Raw genomic sequence first — 20,832 nt, 5'->3', positions numbered from 1 at the left:
TGTTTAAAGTTCTCATGAACCGCTCAGCCTCTCCATTGGCCTGAGGCCACCTTGGGGTGATGCGCCTGTGGCGAATTCCTTGGGATGAGAGATAGTCTGCAAAGTCTTGGCCCTGAAATGGCGGGCCATTGTCCGTTCTGAGTTCTTTCATGGCTCCGTGCGTGGCAATGATTTTCTCCATCTTGGGAATCACACAGTCGGCACTGGTGCTGGTGATAATTTCAACTTCCGGGTACTTGGAGTGATCATCGATCATCACTAGTGTGTGCCGTCCATCCGGAAGGCTGCCAAAATCCATGCTGACCCTTTCCCAAGGGCCTCGGGGCCTGGGTTCCACGATTATGGGTGCTTCGCGGGGGCTGTCACCTGTGGTTTGGCAGGCCGTGCACGTGCGCACAGTAGTCTCCACCATGTCGTCCATTAGCGGGAACCACACCTTTGTCCGCAGCCGGGCCTTTGTTTTAACCATTCCCTGGTGCCCCACATGTGCCAGCTGAACTACTCGGCTCGTCAACGCCGTCGGGATCACCAGACGATGCCCTCGCAGGAGGCACCCTGCCTCGTCTTCGTTCAGTTCAGCCCTCACGTGGTACAGACCGTCCATGATTTTCTGGGCCTCAGGGGTGAGCACCTTCCAGCTCTCCCTAGCCTTCTGCCAGTTGGCTGTCCGGAGCAGATCTTTGGCCCGCTGTATGCAGGCGTCCTGAGCCGTGGCGCTCACCACCTCTTCCAGGGATATGGGGCGCGGGCATGATCTGGCCACGACCCATCGCACATAGGCCTCCGTCTCTTCAGCTTCCTCCATTTCCTCGGGGGTGGCCGCCCGGGGGTGTCGTGACAGATAGTCCGCCGGATTCTTTGCTCCTGGCTGGTACTCAATGGCACAGTTGTACTCCTGTAACTGCAGAATCCACTTTTCGATTCTGGGGGGTGGTTTGGATGAGGTGCCTGAGAACAGCGACAGCAGTGGCTTGTGGTCGGTTACTACGGTGAAGGGTTTGCCATATACATACAGGTGGAAGTGCCGGCATCCCCAATGAATCGCAATGGCTTCCTTTTCAATTTGGGAGTACCTTTGTTCGGTGTCCGTGAGGGACCGGCTGGCAAAAGCGACGGGGGCCCAGTCTATTTCATCACGGGCTCTCTGCATCAGGACGGCCCCCAATCCCGCCGGTCCAGCATCTACTGCAATGAGAGTAAAATGTCTGGGGTCAAAAAACGCCAGTGTGGTATTGCTGGACAGCGCACTCTTGATGGTTTGGAATGCTCTTTCCTGCTCCTGTCCCCAATTCCATGGTGTGGAGTCTTTGGTTAACTCCCGCAGAGGGAGGGTCAGATTGGCTAGGTCCCTTATGAAGCGACCACAGTAGTTCACCATCCCGAGGAAGCTTCGGACTTCCGTGACAGTCGTGGGCGGAGGTGCATCTTTGATATCTTTGACCTTGTCCGGATCAGGGTTAACGCCATCGGCCGAGAATACGTAGCCGAAGAACCCCAGTTTGGTCTGAAGGAACTCGCATTTGTCTCGGTGCAGAGTAAGCCCAGCGCTGCGGAGCCTGCGGAACACCTGTGCCAAGCGTTGGTTGTGCTCAGGGATTGTCCTTGCGTGCACCATGATATCATCACTGACATTGATCACCCCCGGTATGCCAGCAATGAGCTCTTGGATGACATTCTGGAATACCTCGGCAGCACTGGAGATCCCGAAACTCAGTCTAGTGTACCTGCGCAGTCCGATGTGAGTGGAGAACGTCGTGATGTTCCGGGACTCTTTATCCAGCACGAGCTGATGGTACCCCGCTCTGAGGTCCAACTTGGAAAACCACCGGGCCCCGGCCATCTCTCCGATCAGGTCATCGATCGTGGGGGTGATGTGTCTTTCCCTTTTGATGGCCGCATTGGGGAGGCGCATATCCACGCATATCCGGACCGCTCCCGGCTGCTTGGGTTTCCGAGTGACCACGATGGGTGATACCCAGGGAGTGGGTCCGGACACCTTCTCAATGATGCCCGCTGCCTCCAATTTCTGTAGCTCTTCTTCAACCAGGGGCCTCAGATGAAACGCGACCCGCCTGTGTCGCAGGGCCACCGGTTGGACAGTGGGGTCCACATGCAGGTGTATTTCCCGACCCTTGAATCGGCCAATCCCTTCGAACAGGTCTGAAAAGTCTGCTATCAGTTGCTGCACTGACTCCTCGTGCACCCCAAACGCAAAAGAGACCACTCCCAGGTCTTCGGCTGTCCGGCAACTCAGGAGCATACCTTGGCCTTCCTCCGACACAAAGATGTTGGCACGCGTGATCTTATCTCCGTGCCGGACTGCTGCTTTGAACTTTCCTCGAATGCGGAGGGGCACGTCCTGGCCATAGGCGAAAACGGTGATCGGAGTGGGGCGGAGGCTGGGTGGAGTAGCCATGTCTCCATAGAGGGACGCACTCATCAGGTTTATTGAGGCGCCCGTGTCCACCGTCGCCATGATGTCCTGATCAGCCACTTGTATTGCGCATTGTGGTAGGGTCATTGTGCGTCGGGTAGCTGAGCCGATCATGTGCACCTTGTGTGGGGACCTTTCCTCCTCGTCATCGTCCATGTCACTGTTGCTGGGTCCTCCTTCCGCGCCTTCAGGCTCCGCCACCGCGTGTACTGTCTGGCGGGGCTTGCTGAACTTTTTAGACCGACACACCTTTTCAAAATGGTTCATTTTTCCGCACCCGGAGCATATCTTGCCCCGTGCTGGACATTCTGGCGCCGGGTGTCTCGGGCCTCCGCAGTAGCCACATGACTGCGCCGAGGCTCCGCCCTGCGGAGTTGTTGTTCTCTTCACCCATTTGGGTTGTGGGCGGACCTGCAGTTTGTTCACCGGTTCCACTTTCATATTGGCCTGCAGAGCTGCTTCCATGTGGGCTGCCCTGGCCTTGGACAGCTCCTTCGTGCGGCCTAGCGTGAGAATGTCTGGGAGGGGTTTCCCGGACTCCTCCAAAATTCTCTCGCGCAGTTTAGCGGAAGCGCAACCCTGAATGATCTGGCCTCTGATTTCCTCCGTGACATCCTGAAAGCCACACGTTAGTGCCAGTTTCTTCAACCGAGAGTGATAGGCGTCCAGCGATTCTTCTGGCAGTTGCCGCGCTTGCCTGAAGATGAACCGTTCATAGTCTTGGTTGGCCATGGGTTCAAAATGCGCATTGAGCGCGTTTATGAGCGTGTGGTGGGTTTTGGGAGTTGCTTCCGTGAGGGTGCGGGCGATGGAATGAATGTCCTTGCCACCCAGATGAAGGATCATGGCACGCTTCTGCTCCTTGTGGACCTTAGTGGCCTCAAAGAATATGAATAGCCTGTCCACCCATTCTTTCCACTTCGGTGCGAGAGTGGACGGCGCACCTTCCACCACGAATGGCTCAATGGGCGGAATGTTAGCCATCGCTTCGGACGCTCGGGAGGATGTCCGTGGGCAGCCGGGATGTGATCCAACGGCAGCCGGAGCGCCGGACGCACCTCGCGCGACCAATCAGGCTCCTGTGCGCCGCAGATAGCTTTAGGCCGGCGCTGCTCACCTGAGGAGAGTCAGGGATCAGAGTGTTTCTTCCAGGCAGGCAGAGCGGGGGGGGGTGTGTGGTGGCAAGGCACGAGCACCGCGGACACGTGGTAGTGCCCGCAGCCGCCTCACCCCAGCAGGGACACACACGCGCACCCCGAGCAGGGAATCGATCACCACCCTCGTCGCCAATTGTTGTGTCGGGTGATCTACGCTCAACAAGGGACATCTAACCCTGACTAGGCCTTGCACGTGGTCCTAGAATAAACTCAGCCAGACACTGGGAATAAAGTTGCTTGGTCGGTCGGCGCGCGTCTCTGAACGCCCTCTCACGTGCTCGACCTCTTTTTATTATAGGACGGTCACATGACCAACTCGTCCATCCCTCCGGACCTCGGGGGCGGACCCTCGGGGACACAACACTGTTCATGATTCTGAACACTAGAGGCCGCTGTTACATTATACATTGATGGCTCGCAAGTGCGGTAACTCCGAGCAAGTACAATGAACGTATCATGTTTTGCCCGACAGATGGATTATTTTGAAATAATGCACTGTGAACATTAAGCCTTTAAGTTTTCTTCTAAGTCACACAGGGGAAAAGTTTCGAATGCCATGCGCGTAGATTCAGCCTTTCACCCCTCCAAGATTAATCTAATGTGCGCAACTGAGAGAACAAAATCGCTCGTGCCATCAGCTCTGCCTTTAGGCTTTGAATAAACACATTATTGTAATGGTGGCGACGGCCCCTGCATTTAGCCGGACTCTCTGTGCAACCCCAAGCAGCCTTCCCCCGAGGGGCAAATCTATAGGCCCGTTGTCATCTTTGAGCGCCCGCTCTCTCACTGTTCTTGAGGGGTGGGTGAGCATAGCCGGACCCCGGGAAACCCTGCACTGGAAGGAGCCGGCTGGCTGCTTCAGTGAACTGTTCAGCTCATTGCTTTTGTTTCATGACATTTGAGTAATGTGTTGGCGCCGCTTGTGGGGCCACCTAGTGCTCAGCCTCGTCTGTTCGCAGGCTGAAACATGCATTTTTGGAAGCATGTCTTTATGAAGAGGGAGAGACGCCAGAAGGAACAAGCTCGAGCAGGGCTTTAAGTGGGATGAACAAACTGGAGGGTCCCTCAAAGTGGCGTGGCCTGTGTAATTAGGGGCGTGGATTTAAAACACTTGCGCTAAAAATCTGTGTTTAGCATAGTCTGCCGCCCGACTTGTATTTTGCTGTTTCTGTCATTGCATCCAGATATGTGATAGATGTAACTTCATACCTACAACAAGTAAGGACTATTGGCTTTGTCAATGGTTATTAGATGCATAAGATAAATAAGCTACAACTATGGCTTGTTACATATAATATTGAAAAAGCTTCCAATTAAAACCCTGGTGACACCAGGAGATGTTGTTGCTCTTGCGTTTCAGAAAGAGAAGGGAAATCCAGAAAGAAAATGACTCTAAAGGATTTCCCTTCCCCCACAACGCTCACCTGGCATGACGTCATGCCCTAAGTTCTCCACTAGTGAGAAGTGAGCAGTGTAGGCAGCGCACATCGACGTGGCTTCTGTCTCGAAAGGGGTCTCTATTGGGCTGTTTTGCACCCTGGCATGTGTTTCCGGACTGCAGTGACAGCAAACTGCTGTTACTGCAGTCTGGTAAAAAAACATGGACCGCCTGTGCCAGGGCTCAAAACAGAACCCGATAGAGACCCGTTTCGAGGCGCCCTTTAAAAAACTGCCGGTGCTCAGACCCCTTGAGACCCGGCCCACTTAAAGCCCCGGGCTCGAGTCATTTGTGAGGTTCAAATCAGTTTTCTAAATTGTGTATATTGACACAGTGCATAGATAAGCAAATGTTGTATTGCATTGTATTATAAATATATTTATATAGCGCCTACCACTGCTTGTAAGGTGTTTAAGCACTTTATATTGGGCAGCATGCTGCTCCGGAACTCAAAGTTAGTGGGTAGTTGAGCAATGGCCCTCCCCTATGGGTGAAGGGCAGGGCTGGACTGGGAACTACAACCGGCCATGGCAAAGTGCTCGGCCGGCCGACCAACTCCCCCCCCCCCCACTTGGGGCGTTTGGAGGTGCCGCCGAGCTCTTTGCCAGGGCCGGTTTTCTGCCGATTTTAGTACAGGGCAGATTTTGCAGCTAGACCAGTCCAGCCCTGGTGAAGGGGCCCACCACACCCCTAACTGCTCTCCCCCAACCTCCAAGTTGGAGGATTCTACAAAGAAAGCTGCGGATTTCGCTGTCTTCTTTGACGAAAAAGTGAAATCACTTGTGGATCAGGACGCTCATCCTACCCCCCCAGAGGAGCGCAAATCACTAACTATTTGGCAGAACTTCGACCCTATCTCTGAAGATGTCCTCCTCAAGTGCATCCTCGAAACAAAGCCCTCCAACTATTCTCTTGACCCCATCCCTAGTGCCATTGCCATTGACTTCTATACCCATTCTCTTCGCTATTGGACCACTCTGGTTAACCTCTCCCTCTGTCAAGGCTCCCTTCCTGTTCCCTTCAAAACTGGGCAGGTCACCCCTCTGCTTAAAAAACCCACTGCTGATGCGAATGACCTCAACAACTTTCGCCCCATCACTAACCTACCCTTTCTTGCGAAGATCACAGAAAGATGTGTTGCGAAACAGCTCTCTCGTCATATCAAGGACAATGATCTTCTTGACAATTTTCAGTCAGGCTTCATCCAAAACTGCAGCACTGAAACAGCCCTGCTGCAAGTGATTGATGACGCGCTGCGGATACTCGATTCGGGTGGGGGGTCTTGCCTTCTAATTCTCCTTGACCTTTCTGCAGCATTTGATACTGTCAATCACAACACCCTCCTCAACACTCTTCAACAGAGAATGGGCATGGAGGGCACTGTGCTTAAATGGTTTGCTTCCTTCCTCTCTGATAGATCCCAAATGATCAAAATAGCGGACAGTGTATCATCTTCTTTGGCGGTGGGTCAAGGTGTTCCTCAAGGCTCTATACTTGCCCCCACACTGTTCAATCTCTATTTGGAACCACTGGGAAATCTCCTAAGTAAATCTGGGGTCCACTATCATCTCTACACAGATGACACTCAAATCTACCTCAAGGTTGCCTCCACTCACAATCTCTCCGTCCTAAGCTCTACACATCAACTGATTCTGAATCCCTCCAAAACTGAATTCCTCCTCCTCACTTTCTACTCCCCCGGTTCTATCATGGATGGACCAGATGAATCTACTGAACAATAAACCCATCATTGTCGACAGCGCAAAATCCCTTGGTGTCATACTCGACACAAAACTCAATCTACTCTCCCACATTAATTCAATTGCAAAGTCTGCTCAATACCAACTGCGCTTTCTCAGGGGGATTCGTCGCTTCTTCCCGGAGCATGACCTTAAAACCCTGGTCCAATCGCTGGTCCTCTCCAGACTGGACTACTGCAATTCTCTTCTTACTGGCCTCCCCAAATCCCACCTGTCCCCCCTTAAGTCTGTTCTCCATTCAGCAGCTCGTTTAATTTATGGGGCCAAAAGAAGCGACCACATCACACCCATGTTATCCACCCTCCGCTGGCTTCCCATCGAGGCAAGACCTATCTACAAGACTGCCTGCATCACCCACAAAGCCTTGCACTCCTCCTCTCCTTGCTATCTGGCGAATAAACTGAAAATCTCTGGAGGCTCTAGATCATCACGAAATGCGGAAAATCTACTGCTTGAACCTCCCACTTTCAAGAAGGAAAGATCGATGGCCCAATCCTTTTCAGGCAACGCAGTGAGAATCTGGAACTCACTTCCACCTCAGGTCCGGACCACCACCTCCTCCCAGGCCTTCAAAACTGTTCTCAAAGTTCTCCTCCTTCAAAGACACTTCCAAAGTTAATTCATGCCCTCACTATTATCTGAAGGAAGACCCTTTAGTATAGAAAATTTCTATTCTCCATGACTATGGAAGTGCCTTCCCAGTGTGCTCGTGTGGTTTGAGAGACTGCCATTTATTGCAGTAATACCCTTTTGCCTGTGTTTGGTACTCTTTTGTAACATGCACACGTCACTGTTCTCTTGTAACACACTGTTTGCTACCTCTTATATTTTGTTTGCTTTCGATACTTGCACAAGGGCCACCATTGCCTACGTAACGTTTGTTCTTGTGTTTGAGTGTCCTCCATTTATTGCAGTATTATACCTCTACTTGTACTTTGTACGCTTTTGTAACCTGCACACGTCACTTTTTCCTCCTGTAATGCACCGTTTGCTACCTCTTGTATTTTGTTTACTCAAGATTGTCACTTTTGCCTCATGTAATGTAACTTTTGCTTTTGTAATTTGTTCACTTGTAATGTTCTCATGTTTCAGTTCTGTTCCTATTGTGAAGCGCTCTGAAACCCCTTGGGTAAAGTCTGCGCTATATAAAAACGCATAAATAAATAAACATACAACTTTTCCCCGTCACGAGTGGCTCTCATGCTGAGCAAAGGTCAACCTGACAGAAACTCTCTTTATTTAGGTCAAGAAGACAGGCACTACACATCACTAAATGCTGAACTTTGCAGAGCGGATGATGTTACAGCCCGGTAAGCGTGACCTCTACAGCCTGGAAAGATCTCGAAGACTTGCCCCTCATGACGAGGCGGAGCGTCACTGATAGTCTTGGCCCTTGCTCCTTCAGCTTTAAGCCCTGACGTGCACAGGACTGCGTGTCTATCAGTGTCACCTCATCACAGAGTGGGGTGGGGCCAGCAGTCTCTCGGACCCCATCCCATTCTGTGATGAGTGAAGGACTGCTGCCTCCTCTCATTGTCTGACTTTGGAGGTAGCAGTTACAACCCTTCTGCGTTCACAGAGGCCTGCCTCCCCTCCCTGAAGAACTGCAGCAGGTAAGTTTTGTTTTTTTAATGTTTGTTGTGTGTGCATATATGAATGTATGTGCATATTTGAGTGTGTGCTGTGAATGAATGTGTGTGTGTGTGTGTGTGTGTAAATGCATGGGTGTGAGGCTGCAAGTGTGTAGCTCGCTTTCCCCCCCGTCAGCTTTAATTACCGGCTGTCACTGGGTTAGTCAATGTTTTTTGCTACTGTTGGTTTTTGGGATTAGCCTTGTGTGCTCAAGTAAACCATTCCATGAATTCACTTCAGTTTGTCTGTGGTAGATTAAATTAATGGGAGTAAATTGTTGTCTTTGGGAGTGTGGTGGTGAAGAAGTTTTGTGATGTTACTAGATGAACTGAAGGAGGTTAGGTGGTGTTAGGTCGCAGGAGGCTCATTTTTAAATAAAAGTTGTGATCTTTGAAAAGAGTTGTGGCCAAACTACTGAATACATTAACAGATATTATGGTAAACATGAAAGTGACTCAGAGAAGGTTGTACCCAACGGTAATTGGCATGTGATCCAAAGTTAGGCCTTTACAGCCCATAAAAAGTACTGTCACAAGGAGAGCAGAAGTGGCATTATTCCCCAAATACCAGGCTCCTTCAGCAAAAAGTATTATTGAATGGAAAATAAGCCTTGTGCCTTTATATAAATGAAAAAAGAACAATTGTGTGTCTTTTGCTTCCTCGCCCTAAGTGCACCGGGTATGCCCAGACGTAGGTCCCGGGCTCACTGTGCCACTGGATTCAAGCTATCCCGGCTGATATGGGGATGCTTGTTTCCAGTCCAGGGAGGACCTGGCTTGGCAGTTCGGGCTGGACTGTTCCCATGAGGCACAGGGTCAAGACTGATTTGCATATAGCCAGGCCTAAACTGGGGTGGTTTGGTGAGCAAAAGAATAATGGATTTAACCCAGATCTCTTGACTGGGGTGAATGTTTTGATTTGTTCTGCATTCCATCCATCAATTGTGTGTCTTTTATATAAATCGGGCAGCTTCTCTGGCCATTCCACTAGATGGCGCCAGTCCCTATGTTGCATATTTCACTGCAGTATATATTTTTTAAACTTAGAGACTGGTGTGCGTGGCATCTGGCTAAAATGAGATGCATCTTAGGGCTTGCATTAGGTTTTGTATTCAGGCATCATAAAAACTTCTGGCAAACCTGGATAGCCTGAAAACAGTATTGTGCGACATGCCTATGTTAGTTGGCGGGTTTTGCTTTATAAATCTTTATAGCGGGGAGGTATAGGGTATCAATTTTGAATACATTGGCAAGATGCAGAGTTGTGTGGTGAAGATGATTTCTGCGGCAGTAGGTTCAGCATTGTGGAAAGGTCACAGACAGTGCAGCATTAGAGGGTCCATAGCTTGAGTTCCTGAGACCTCAGGCTGCTGGTGCAGCACCTCTCATGTGGCCTTTGGCAAGAACGGTTTAACATTTACAACGGCGATGGAACGCTAGTGGGTGGTTCTTTCTGTTGTGTGGTGGATGACTGACAATATGAGGATCTCTATGGTAGAACGGACAGTCCAATGCGAATGGGCGAGATACTGTGGAATTGTACATGGAAAAACACGCTGCGGGAGAGTGGGCATGTAATGGAAGGAAGAACGTCCAAGGCCAGTGCTGCCAGGGCACTCAGGCGGCCTTTAGAGGAATGGTTTAAACATTTGCCAGGCCAGACCTTTAGGAGGGCAGCAGTGGAGAGTTGGTCCGTGCAGATTACTGAAAGACTTATCAAGGTCCGCTGGTGTGTTTACATATATAATAAGGACTCCTCTCCATGCAGTGACTCGCACAACCACATGAAGACATACTTCTTTGACTCATCATATATCCAACACATGGAAACTAGCAAGGTGGAATACACACTCTGAACAGCTCGCCGGGATTATTATCATTACTATTAATAGGATTCCTAGTATTGACACATTTGACATCCTTTGAGCCTTATGAACTTCCCGACCGCCAGACCTCTCTTTTCTGACTAAGATAGCCTTGAAAAAGCCCCTGAGTGGGCGAAACACGTGTCGGCAGTGCAAAGCTGGAAAACTTTTAAATGTGTCTAAAATAAAGATCTTCAAGTATAACAACTGTCTTGGATCCATATTTTGAAATTTCTCAATCCCAGATGAATTCATGTCTAATATTGGTGTTCAAAAAAACTTTTTGAAATAATTAATGCCTTACAGCAAATTTTCCTGATATCTGACTTGTTGGAGGGTGCTTGTGTAACCTGGTATTTCCTTGTTTCTTGATACTAGCATTAAGTTGCTTTGTTTAACACCCCTGGTGGTGGGTGTCTTACCAGGTTCCCAGTGCACCTCTTTTTGATATTACACGTAGACTGTGCCCATTGGAAATATTCATTAACAGAAGGTGCGGACGTTTTCTCTTCTTGGGAAACACTACCACCAGTATTATTGCATAATCACACTGGAATATAATGTTAAAATACATTATAAGACAAGCAGGGTGCATGACTGGGGCTTAAGAGGCAGTGGAAAGGCCGAAGAATACGGATTAATAGGAGTACTGAATGAGAGAAATGCAATAGTTTGTAAAGGACACTATTTTTAGGGCTGTCAAAACAGAGATATGCGAGAGCAAGTATGTGTATGTTTTTGTCAGTGCGTGTATGCAAAAAAATCACAGGTGAAATCCGAAAGACACCTCATCATACCCGACTGAAAGCACCTGTACCCCAACTATTCATCTGGAATGTACATTTATTAGGGGAGGGGTGTAATACCCCCAAACGCCCTTCCTGAAGATTACGCGCCTGGCTGGAAGATATGACCTGAATGCAATATCTGCGATGGTATGTGTCCCTGGTGATATTTACCCATCTTTACGGTTCGATGGGATCTGTTTTCTTTGTATTCTGTGATGCTGCATTATATGTTAACTAATTTAGAATCTCTTTTTTTGGGCATCCTAGTGAGGTACTTCACGCTCTCTATCTAAATATTGCTGAATTTATCAATAGAAAGCCTGAATCACATAACATTTTGCGAGTATAACTAAGACTTAAGCCTGGAAAAAAAGTGAAACTGCGTAAAAAACTGCTTACAAAATTCTAAAACATAGACATTTCTAGTCAAAGAGGGTACTGCCAAACTACCTATCATGGGTGCAGAATTTTTCACTGATTCAAGTTTTGCCTCGTGAAAGAGGGGAACTAGTGGTGCCAGGTGAGTGTTGGGTGTGTGAGACGGTCAGTGAAAATTATGTTTATACCCATGGGTTAGTGCCTGGATACCTAAATACATTTGTCACCTTTGCCACACTCCCATGGATCTCTAAACCTATGCCTAGATGACCCAAAAGTAATTGGAGCTGAAAGTGTGGGAAAGGGAATTAGATACTTCTGCAGTTAGGTATGACACATGGGTCTCCAACGAGTAGCTCGAAAGCTACTGGTAGCTAGCCAATACCCTTGAAGTATCTCTTCAAAATAAGCTCAGCCCAGTATATCCTTCAGAGGGTTGTATGCACATTAAAGAAAATAGCACTACTCATCTTAAAAACTTTAAATTGGAAGCCAGACAAACCATATGGAAGTGCCTCATGCTAAGACACAAAACGTTGGCCAATGGAACCAGCAACGCCACCACATATCTACAAGAGGATTAAACATGTTGTAGGCTCCACTCGGTCAGTCACATTTTGTGGGTGACCAATTGTCCAGGAAAGAAGAGTGCCAGCAGTAGTAAGAGCTGGAGCCATTGTGGAGTCACTTTAGAGTGGTCAGGAAGGAGCCGGAGAGAAAATGTATGAGTTGGGGGCATGATTAGTCAGGAGCTTAGGAGACCAAGGCCTGGAACCAGAGCTAAGATCCACTTCCGAACCTCACTGACATGAACCCTTGTGTAAGCATGCATGCATGCACATATGTGTGTCTGCTTGTGTGTTTGGCATTCTTTTTCTCCCGGATTACACGTCATACCAGGGGTCTCCAACCTTTGCTATAATTAGAGCTACTTCTGTGCTAGGAAAATCATGGCGTACTACTAACAAACTTTATCACTGTATAGCACTGACGACAACAAGTTAACAATACACTAGTAAGCACCGAAACATTTCAGGTGGTGTTAACAGCAGAAATTTCAGGAAAAGAGTTAGCAGCATGCAGTACCTCTCCATCACTACAAAATAATGTCCATTCTACTGTCTACCTTTGGCACAAATGACAAAATATATCCAAAAATGAGAGGCGAGGGGGGCCAGGAGCAGGTTATGGCAAAAAAAAAGGGGGGACACTGTTTCAGAGGAGGGGTGCAGCGTGTCATTCACTCACTCAGAGGGAAAAGAGAGTGGAAAGAAGACAGGGAGGGAGGTCCATGGCCTAGAACCTATAGCTTAGAGGGAAGAACAAGTCTTGGCTCTTGTTGCCTTCCCACACCCCGAAGGATGTCATGCTTCATCATTGGGCATTAGCTCCTCATCGGGCCGGTGCTGCAATGCCCTATGGGTCCCCCGAAGGGTCGCTCTAGCGGAGATCTTTTGTAAATTACCGTCTGATGTGTGCGTGTATGTATGGTGAGTCCTATGTGGAGGGCGAGTCAGTGCGTGCAAGGTTAAAACTGGCAAAGGGTTACCAAAGAAATGTCTTTAATGTGACGGTACCCTTGTGTTAATAAAAAACTCAAAGGTTATTAGTTACCCCAATAGGCGCAATGTGCCAAGGTAAGTAAAAGGTCAACATGTTTCGCGCCTTGGTGGTCATGAAGATCCGTAGCGCTTCATCAGGACCAGAGAATAAAGGGTGATGTGAAAGTGAATAGTGAGTAAAAGGGATAAAACCCTCCTTGAAATCAGGGCGGGCCAAAATTGTGAACCCTTCAGTTAGGCTACAACGAATTAGTTGAAACGCTCCTGATGCGACATAATATCAAAAGGAGTAATGCTCCATGGGCTAGTAGCGCAGAATGCCCGCACCTTACCGGGAATTAAGCTCGGTGCCAGCTCACAAGCACCTACCATGTCCATACGCCTTCCCGAATGTGAGGGTGCGAAACATGTTGACCTTCTAGTTACCTGGGCACATTGCGCCTATTGGGGTAACAAATAACCTTCGGGTTTTTTATTCCGACATGGCTACCTGACTTAAATGACAAAATCACAGCAATATTTCTTCCCAAGTCCACTTAAATCACGATTCAATTATCAGATTTAAATATAATTTGGAAATCCAACCATTCTGTCTTTGTCAAAATGTTAGCTTATGAAAATAATCATTTTTCAAATAGCTCTTCCTTTTTGGGCAAACTCAATTTTAGTAATTTCTTTTCTGAGAAACATACTTTTTGCCTTCAAAGTACCAGTTTTCATTTTAGCAAATGAGCAGTCCCCAAATATCATCTGGCCATTTTCGTTAATACTCACAAGCACAAATGCTTCACATGGACAGAATCTATTCCAAATGTCCAGGCTTTACATTCACCTGCAATGAATGCTAATATTATTACCAAGGATGTCTTTAACATGACAGTATGCTCACCAATATATCACACCCTTCACTGTGCCATGACTGGACAGTATAACAGCAAGATGCTCACAAAACGTCAGTCATGGTCATTATTATGCCAGGGGAGGCCACCAGTGGGTAAAGGGTGGCCACAATTCTGTAAGTCGTGCTCACTAAATGTCAGTGATTTCTGCCAGTACACACAACTGTCGCAAGAATGCCTAGAATATGTCAAGGGCGACAATAATTATGACAGGGCCACTACTGTGCCAGGAATTGACACAATTGTGCCAGAGGGGAACCCCGGTATGTTGAGGAGCAACATATACTTTTGGTGGCCCTTGATATCAAGCATAGCTTCCAAGGTACAACACCGTTTATGGCCCTTGCACCATTCACGGCAATCATTGTTTTTTAATGAGTACTCGCTACATACAGTAAGGGGCTTTGGGTCAGTCTTCTTTAGCCTTTAGCTCTCCTTCAGCCATTGGTTTGAAACATAGTGAATGCCATATTGGATGAGCCTTCAGGTGATTTTAGGCTCACTGTTTTTCCATTGGCTGTTTGGGTGTGTCATTTCGCCTTTATTGGTTTGCATAAAGGACTATTTTACATCTGAAAATAGGTTCGGTAATTGCATATTCAACATGCTGATGTCATGATTTTTTAAGCAACTAGACATTTTCACTATGTTTATGGGCAAGTCTATGCCTATGTATTCCTTACTCTAAAGTGGTAGAGTGTGTCCCGTTGAGCAGGACTTTGAGCGCTCGACTTTGTGTAGAAATGACACCAATTTTCATATTTTGAAGTCAGTTTCAAGGTCAAAGAGAGGATTGCAGCTTCTTGCATTACATTTTATTTTATTTCCTTCATGGTAGTAGGAGGTCAGTCGGATGGCAAGCCTATGACTGGGATAATGCAAAGCTGATCGAAGACACTGGTGAAGAAGTAAAGCAGGCCTTGCTAACACTGTTCGTCATTTCATTTATAAACAAACGTGTAATAAAGAATACCTTGATATGGAGTAATAAAGATTTCTCGTGAATAGTCAGGGAATCAATTTGCTTGCATACCACTGAAAGGAAGCTTGGCCTCTTACATGATGTCTGGACACAGCTGCATGGGAACACATGTTCATGCTTTCTTTTCACAGCGAAAGTTGTTCTGGTATTCATATCAAACAGTCACACACAATGTAAACAGAGGTAGCAATTCGTCAGAAGTCCCTACAACCTCGAGAAGGGAACAAGCACCTGCAAAGCCAATAGGTCTTGCCTATGCAAGAGCTGTTGGCTTTGCCAATGTGTTTTAGCCATGCTATACATCAATGTGGCTGCTGTTCATCGTGGCTAAAAGTTAGTGGCGCTGCCAGAGGAGAATGTTGTGGAGTGGAATGGCGAAGAGTGCTAGAAAGTGGAGTGGCAGAGAGTGTTGTTTATTGGAGTGGCATTGTGTGGAGTTGCGTAGAGTGGCGTAGAGTGGACTTGGGTGCAGTGCATTGGTGCAGAGTGTTGAAGAGTATAGTGGTGTAAGGCGCAGTGGCATTGAATTAAGCGGCATACCATGCGGCATCGTAGAATGCAGTGGTGTAGATTAAAGAGGTGCATAGTAGAGTACAGTGATGCAGAATGCAGTGGGGTATAGTAGAGTGGCGTGGAGTGGCATAGAGTTGAGAGATGGTGAGGGCAGTGGTGTAGAGTCGAGAGGCATAGAGTACAGTGGCATAGAGTGCAGAGGAAAATGGCTCAGAGTGCAGTGACGTAGAGTAGAGTGCAGTGGCATACAGGAGAGTGGCATAGAGTGGAGTAAATCAGAGGGCAGTGGCGCAGAGTGGCATAGAGAGCAGATTAGAGTTGAGTAGCATAAAGTACGTGGAATGGTGCTGAGTAGAGTAGGATAGAGTGGTTCAGAGTAGAGTATAGGGCTGTAGAGTGCAGAGGCGTAGAGTGCAGAGGCGTAGAGTGGAGAGGCGTAGAGTGGAGGGGCACAGAGTGGAGAGGCACTGACAAAATAACCCTGGTAGCAAAGAGGATGGTGAGTTTGCTGGTGATTTTAAAGTTTTTTTCTCACTATTCTTGTTCAATCATTACTGCGAGGGACTTTAATTTTAATTTGTGTTATAAGCACAGACAGTCTATTCAAGGCGTTTCGAATCCGTAGGAAGGTATACACTGCAGTCAGGCACGGCCCTCAATGTTATATAGTAAAATATATCATTATTTACTGTACAGGAGATAACTAGTGCTTTTAACAACAGTGCCAAGAAGAAGACCCAGGTCCAGACAGGGTGCCCTAGCTCTTCGACAAAAATAATATATATCTGTGGGCCTAGATTATCACTAATGTTTTAAATAAGACCACCTGGAAATTGAGAGCCCCGAGAAGAATTTCGGAGGAGCGTTCAATCGCCGAACGGAAAGTATCCTAAACCCAGTGACCACGGAAAGAATTGATACCATATCTAAAAAGAAAGAAAGAAAGAAGTAACACCCCAATTTGCTATGAAGAATTGGACAACAGGACAAGTACCCAAAAAAATTTCCCTGGACATATCATCGAGTCCTACACTCACAAGCCCCAGCCCTGAGGAAGACCTTCCAAGAAATCATCTCGGTCCCTTGCACGAAGGTTGAAACGTGTCGGCACCATCACCACACTTCACATTTTTTTCACGTGACTCAGAGTACCACCATAAAATATTGGGAAAGTTCAAATGACAAAAAAGTTTAGCAAACATAAGATGGTCTAAACAGTAGAAGAGTCCTTGAAAGTCACTCTGAGCACTGTATTATTTTTTAAGACCACCTAGTAAAAGATTATTGAGGATAATTTGAGTTCAGTTCATCCCGATATTGAAGCAAAATAGAGTAGGACGTACAAAATGTATGATTTGCTTGCCCAAGAATGATTTTGATACGTCTTGCACTGGTTTTTGATATTTGTATAATCTTCATGAAAAATGGTTGTATAGGACAGTTTGTATAAAATCCGAAAAAAAAGTCATATAAAATGATTTGTACACTCGTTTTTACAATTTTGAGAATATGAAGTAAAGTCTTTACTTTGAAAATAATACACTATAGTATTCCTGTGTTGTGATGAGCATTGCCACATAAGCAGAGAGATGTAGGTGATGTCTATCTACCAGAATTGTTAAATTGATATAAGTATTGAGTTCATTTATAGAAAACCGGCGTAGGTAATAAACTTAAGCCTAGGCCTAGAAATGTGTATTCGAATTCATGGTCACAGAGGTATCTTCACTTGCAAGCTGTTAAATAAGACCACAAGCAATTCGTTTCATTTATCATGGTCTGGATCAATCATTGAGCCCATTTTAAGAAAGATAACAAAGGCGACCCAGGTTGTTATCAACCGATTTTGCACAACTCTATTGTGAATGATGTGAAAGAAGCGTGTAGAATTCTCATGGATAGATTAGCAAAATGGGCCAATGACTACACTATTATTTGTGATATTCAATATGGTTTTAGATCGGGGCAAAGCACTACACAACAGTATCTCAACATGCAACTTTAATTAATAGGTACACTGTTGTCAATGAAGGAGCAGTTCACCTGGCCGATCACAGATTGCAGTTCAACCTTTGACCTAGTAAATAAATCAAAGCTATGGTCAATAATACAGGCAAATCTCTCAGATAATGTCAGGTTTGGGATTATGGTAAATTTAACTACAAGAGCTTGCCAGGGCTGTAGCCTGGCTCCGTTTCTTGTAATCTTGCAAGTAAATCAACTGGAAAAAACTCCGATATTTCCAAGTGAGGACATGTCACAAGGAGGTTCACAGAAAATCCCCATGTTACTTTATGCAGACAAAGCTGCACTGATAGCACAGTCAGCAAATGATCTGAGCAAATTAATTGGTTATTTTGTAGCCTTCATGGCCCATATTGACTTAAGTACTAAACTTTCTAAAACCTTTATAGTGGTGATCGACCCTCAGACCACCAAATCAAGATCAGACAGGATTCTGGACAGGACAATCGCCAAAGGTCAAACTTTTAAGTAACTGGGTCTCTTTTGACTGAACTGGAACGAATTGCTTTCTGCTGAGGGATTTTCATTTTTTTATTGTTCTGGCAACTGCCTCTATTTGACTTCCCTGATAGAAAACGACCAGCATAGGTCAGTAAAATACCAGAATCACTTTAGCATTCTCTAGATTCCAGTCCATAGACATTGTCTTCCATGAGCAACCGTAGACAATAATATATTTTTTTAATCTTGTATTTTCAGTGATATGACTATGAAGGCCCCGATTTTATATCAAAAACAGAGCTCTGGACTATACCTGAAAGGCAATATGTGTTCCCATACTTGACGTGACACACAGTTTTGTGCTTACTTTCCCTCCATGTTAAAGAACAGTAGATGTTTCAGCACCCAGGCTTATGTGCTGCATAACTAAATACATATAAGGCTTCAAAGGCGAGACCGATTGCATTGTAAATGCTTGCTTTAAATATGCAAAGTGCCTTGAAAGACACTTTGAGATATCAGGCGCTTGTGAAAACTGTACCTACTATAGAGCCTTACCGTAGTCGAGTATCAAGTATCCGGGTTAATTTTATTGATGCACATAGACTTGGTATAGTGCACTTTCTTCTAAGTTTTACGAAAGTTTGGCTTTGCCCAACCATCTCCCTCTCTCTAACCATGTTTCTGCTTAATCAACCTTACATTCAATATTGTTTTGAATGTTTTTCACAAATGCTCAGAAGCATGTTTGTTACTACTTCTTAAATGAATGAATATTATACAATCACATTCTGCGTTTGTATATTTCCAAATGTTTCAAATAACTAACTTGCTCTGTGATGGTTAGTTATCCTAATAGTTCAATCATGCAAAGGAATAATCTGCTAGTTTAATGTATCTTCTTTACTGTCTCAATGACAATATTCTTTTCAGAATATGAGATGGTGGTTTATTTGCTTTACTTGTTGCATTGATATGTATTGTTTTGTCTTATTACTATGGAATGTTACTACTTCCATCTATATGTATTTTAACTCACCAAATAAAGAATACATTAATTGATTGACAAGCATAACGGGCTCGGTAATCAATTGTTCTCTGAATGTAATAAAACAAGCAATGGTGTACCTGCTCTTGTATGCTAAGGATCGACACAATGCTGCTAGCCGAGTGCAGAACCTAGTCCCTGCAGTAGAGAACTCATCCCCAGAGAACACTAGGGGCCCGATCTCTAATTTGGCAGTCTGCCAGGAAGACAGAGTAAATTATTCTGTCATCCAAGCGGAGGTCTCAATGACCAAAATTTGAAATGTCCATCGAATATTTCAAGCAATGACAGGAACCACCGTCAAGGCGCTTCCTGCCAATGTATAGTAACTTAGTCTGTACAGCTCCAACCAACATGACGTTATAAGTAATTTTTTTTTAATGCCTGTCTTGCTATGGGAGTTTTCTCCCACGGGGAGGGGGGCTTTGAGCATGTCTCAGTGCCACTTACCACCAGACACTGAAAAACAGCTATATGTCTGTCCATTTAAATTAGGTAGGTAGACATATAGACATTCTCTGATAGCACTTAATCAGTCGGAGGTGTATATAGGCAGCGGAGATGGAGTAATCTCCAACGTCTTTACTCTGAAGGTCCACTGACTTTAAATGAGGCGGTGGATCTTCGGGCTGGCGGAAAGGGTACTCTGTTGTCATTTCGATGGAGTAACCTTTTCGGCAACAAATAAAATAGGCCACAAGTGACTTGTCATGATTTCACCAGCCTGATATGGCAGTCCATGGGGAGTTGGCAGAGTTGTAGAGAAAATTGGCTAAGGAAAGTCACTAGTCAGCCCAAGGAGAGCTCTCCTGAGAAGAGGACACTCTACCCAAAGGAAAACTGACAACCATGATGCAGTGACTTGCTCTTTCCTCTATCAGCAAGAGGGGACTTAAGCATTTTAAGGACTGACAGGTGCATATATTATGATAGACAGGGGTAAATACACCTCAAACACAGGTAAACTTCACTTGGAATCCTGCTTCCCCACACTGCGCACAAAACTATTGTACTGAGGTAGACGTCATTGATGCAATAACGAGGTTGCAAGTGTCTTCACAAAGATTGGACATGCCCTGCCACTGAGTATTAAAGGACAGAAGTCACAGATTTAGTTCCAACACTCACTGGCAGGGTCAACATCTGCACACCCGTAAGTAGCCATCTTGGTCTACGGTCACTCCTGCTAGCTAAGAGGTATATAGCTATGCTTTGGTAACTCCGAAGCTCCTCACAGGTCCATAAATAGAAACAGGAATTACTGATATGTCCTGGGGCACAAAATACAGCTACTTAAATTGAAAAGAAGCATCAGAGAGGTGGTTCACTATTCACTGTTCGGGACACAGTCCTAACCACTCAGAGAAAAATGATGAAGTCCCCGTTAGTTCAGAAGCTAGGAAGATCCAGTTACTCTCCTTCAGCACATTGGAGCAGTAAACACCCCAGATGCCAAGGGATAGTATCTGCTGTGCATAAAACTAGATTAAGCATAGTGGAATGCAGCAATGTTAGTGGAGCAGAAAGCTCTTACTAGTCGGGGAGTTGACCATTAGTAATTATGCTATAAAAACCCTGTAGGGGGTGCCCAGGTCCCCTAAGGCCAGGCTACACATCAAAGCAAGCAAGTCTTTAATCACTGAGTATACTTGCATAATGTGTAAATGATTAGGCATGCAACCTTGCTGACCTGTACTGTACTTAAAACTTTAACATTATTGTATGAAAGGCAGAATTCGCACTTGATGTTAGGAATGAGGCACATCAGTAACTATGCATTTGAATATGCTAACTGTTTAAAACTCTTAAATAAGCTATTTGCAAAAAACTCGTTGACATTAGTTAATAAAGTATCCAATATTATACTTTTGTGATTATGGAATATCAGATGCCTATGCGTATACTTGGTGA

Source organism: Lissotriton vulgaris, unplaced genomic scaffold, assembly GCF_964263255.1.
Source record: "Lissotriton vulgaris unplaced genomic scaffold, aLisVul1.2 SCAFFOLD_886, whole genome shotgun sequence".
Taxonomy (NCBI): Eukaryota; Metazoa; Chordata; class Amphibia; order Caudata; family Salamandridae; genus Lissotriton; species Lissotriton vulgaris.
Note: the sequence above shows the minus strand (reverse complement) of the source record.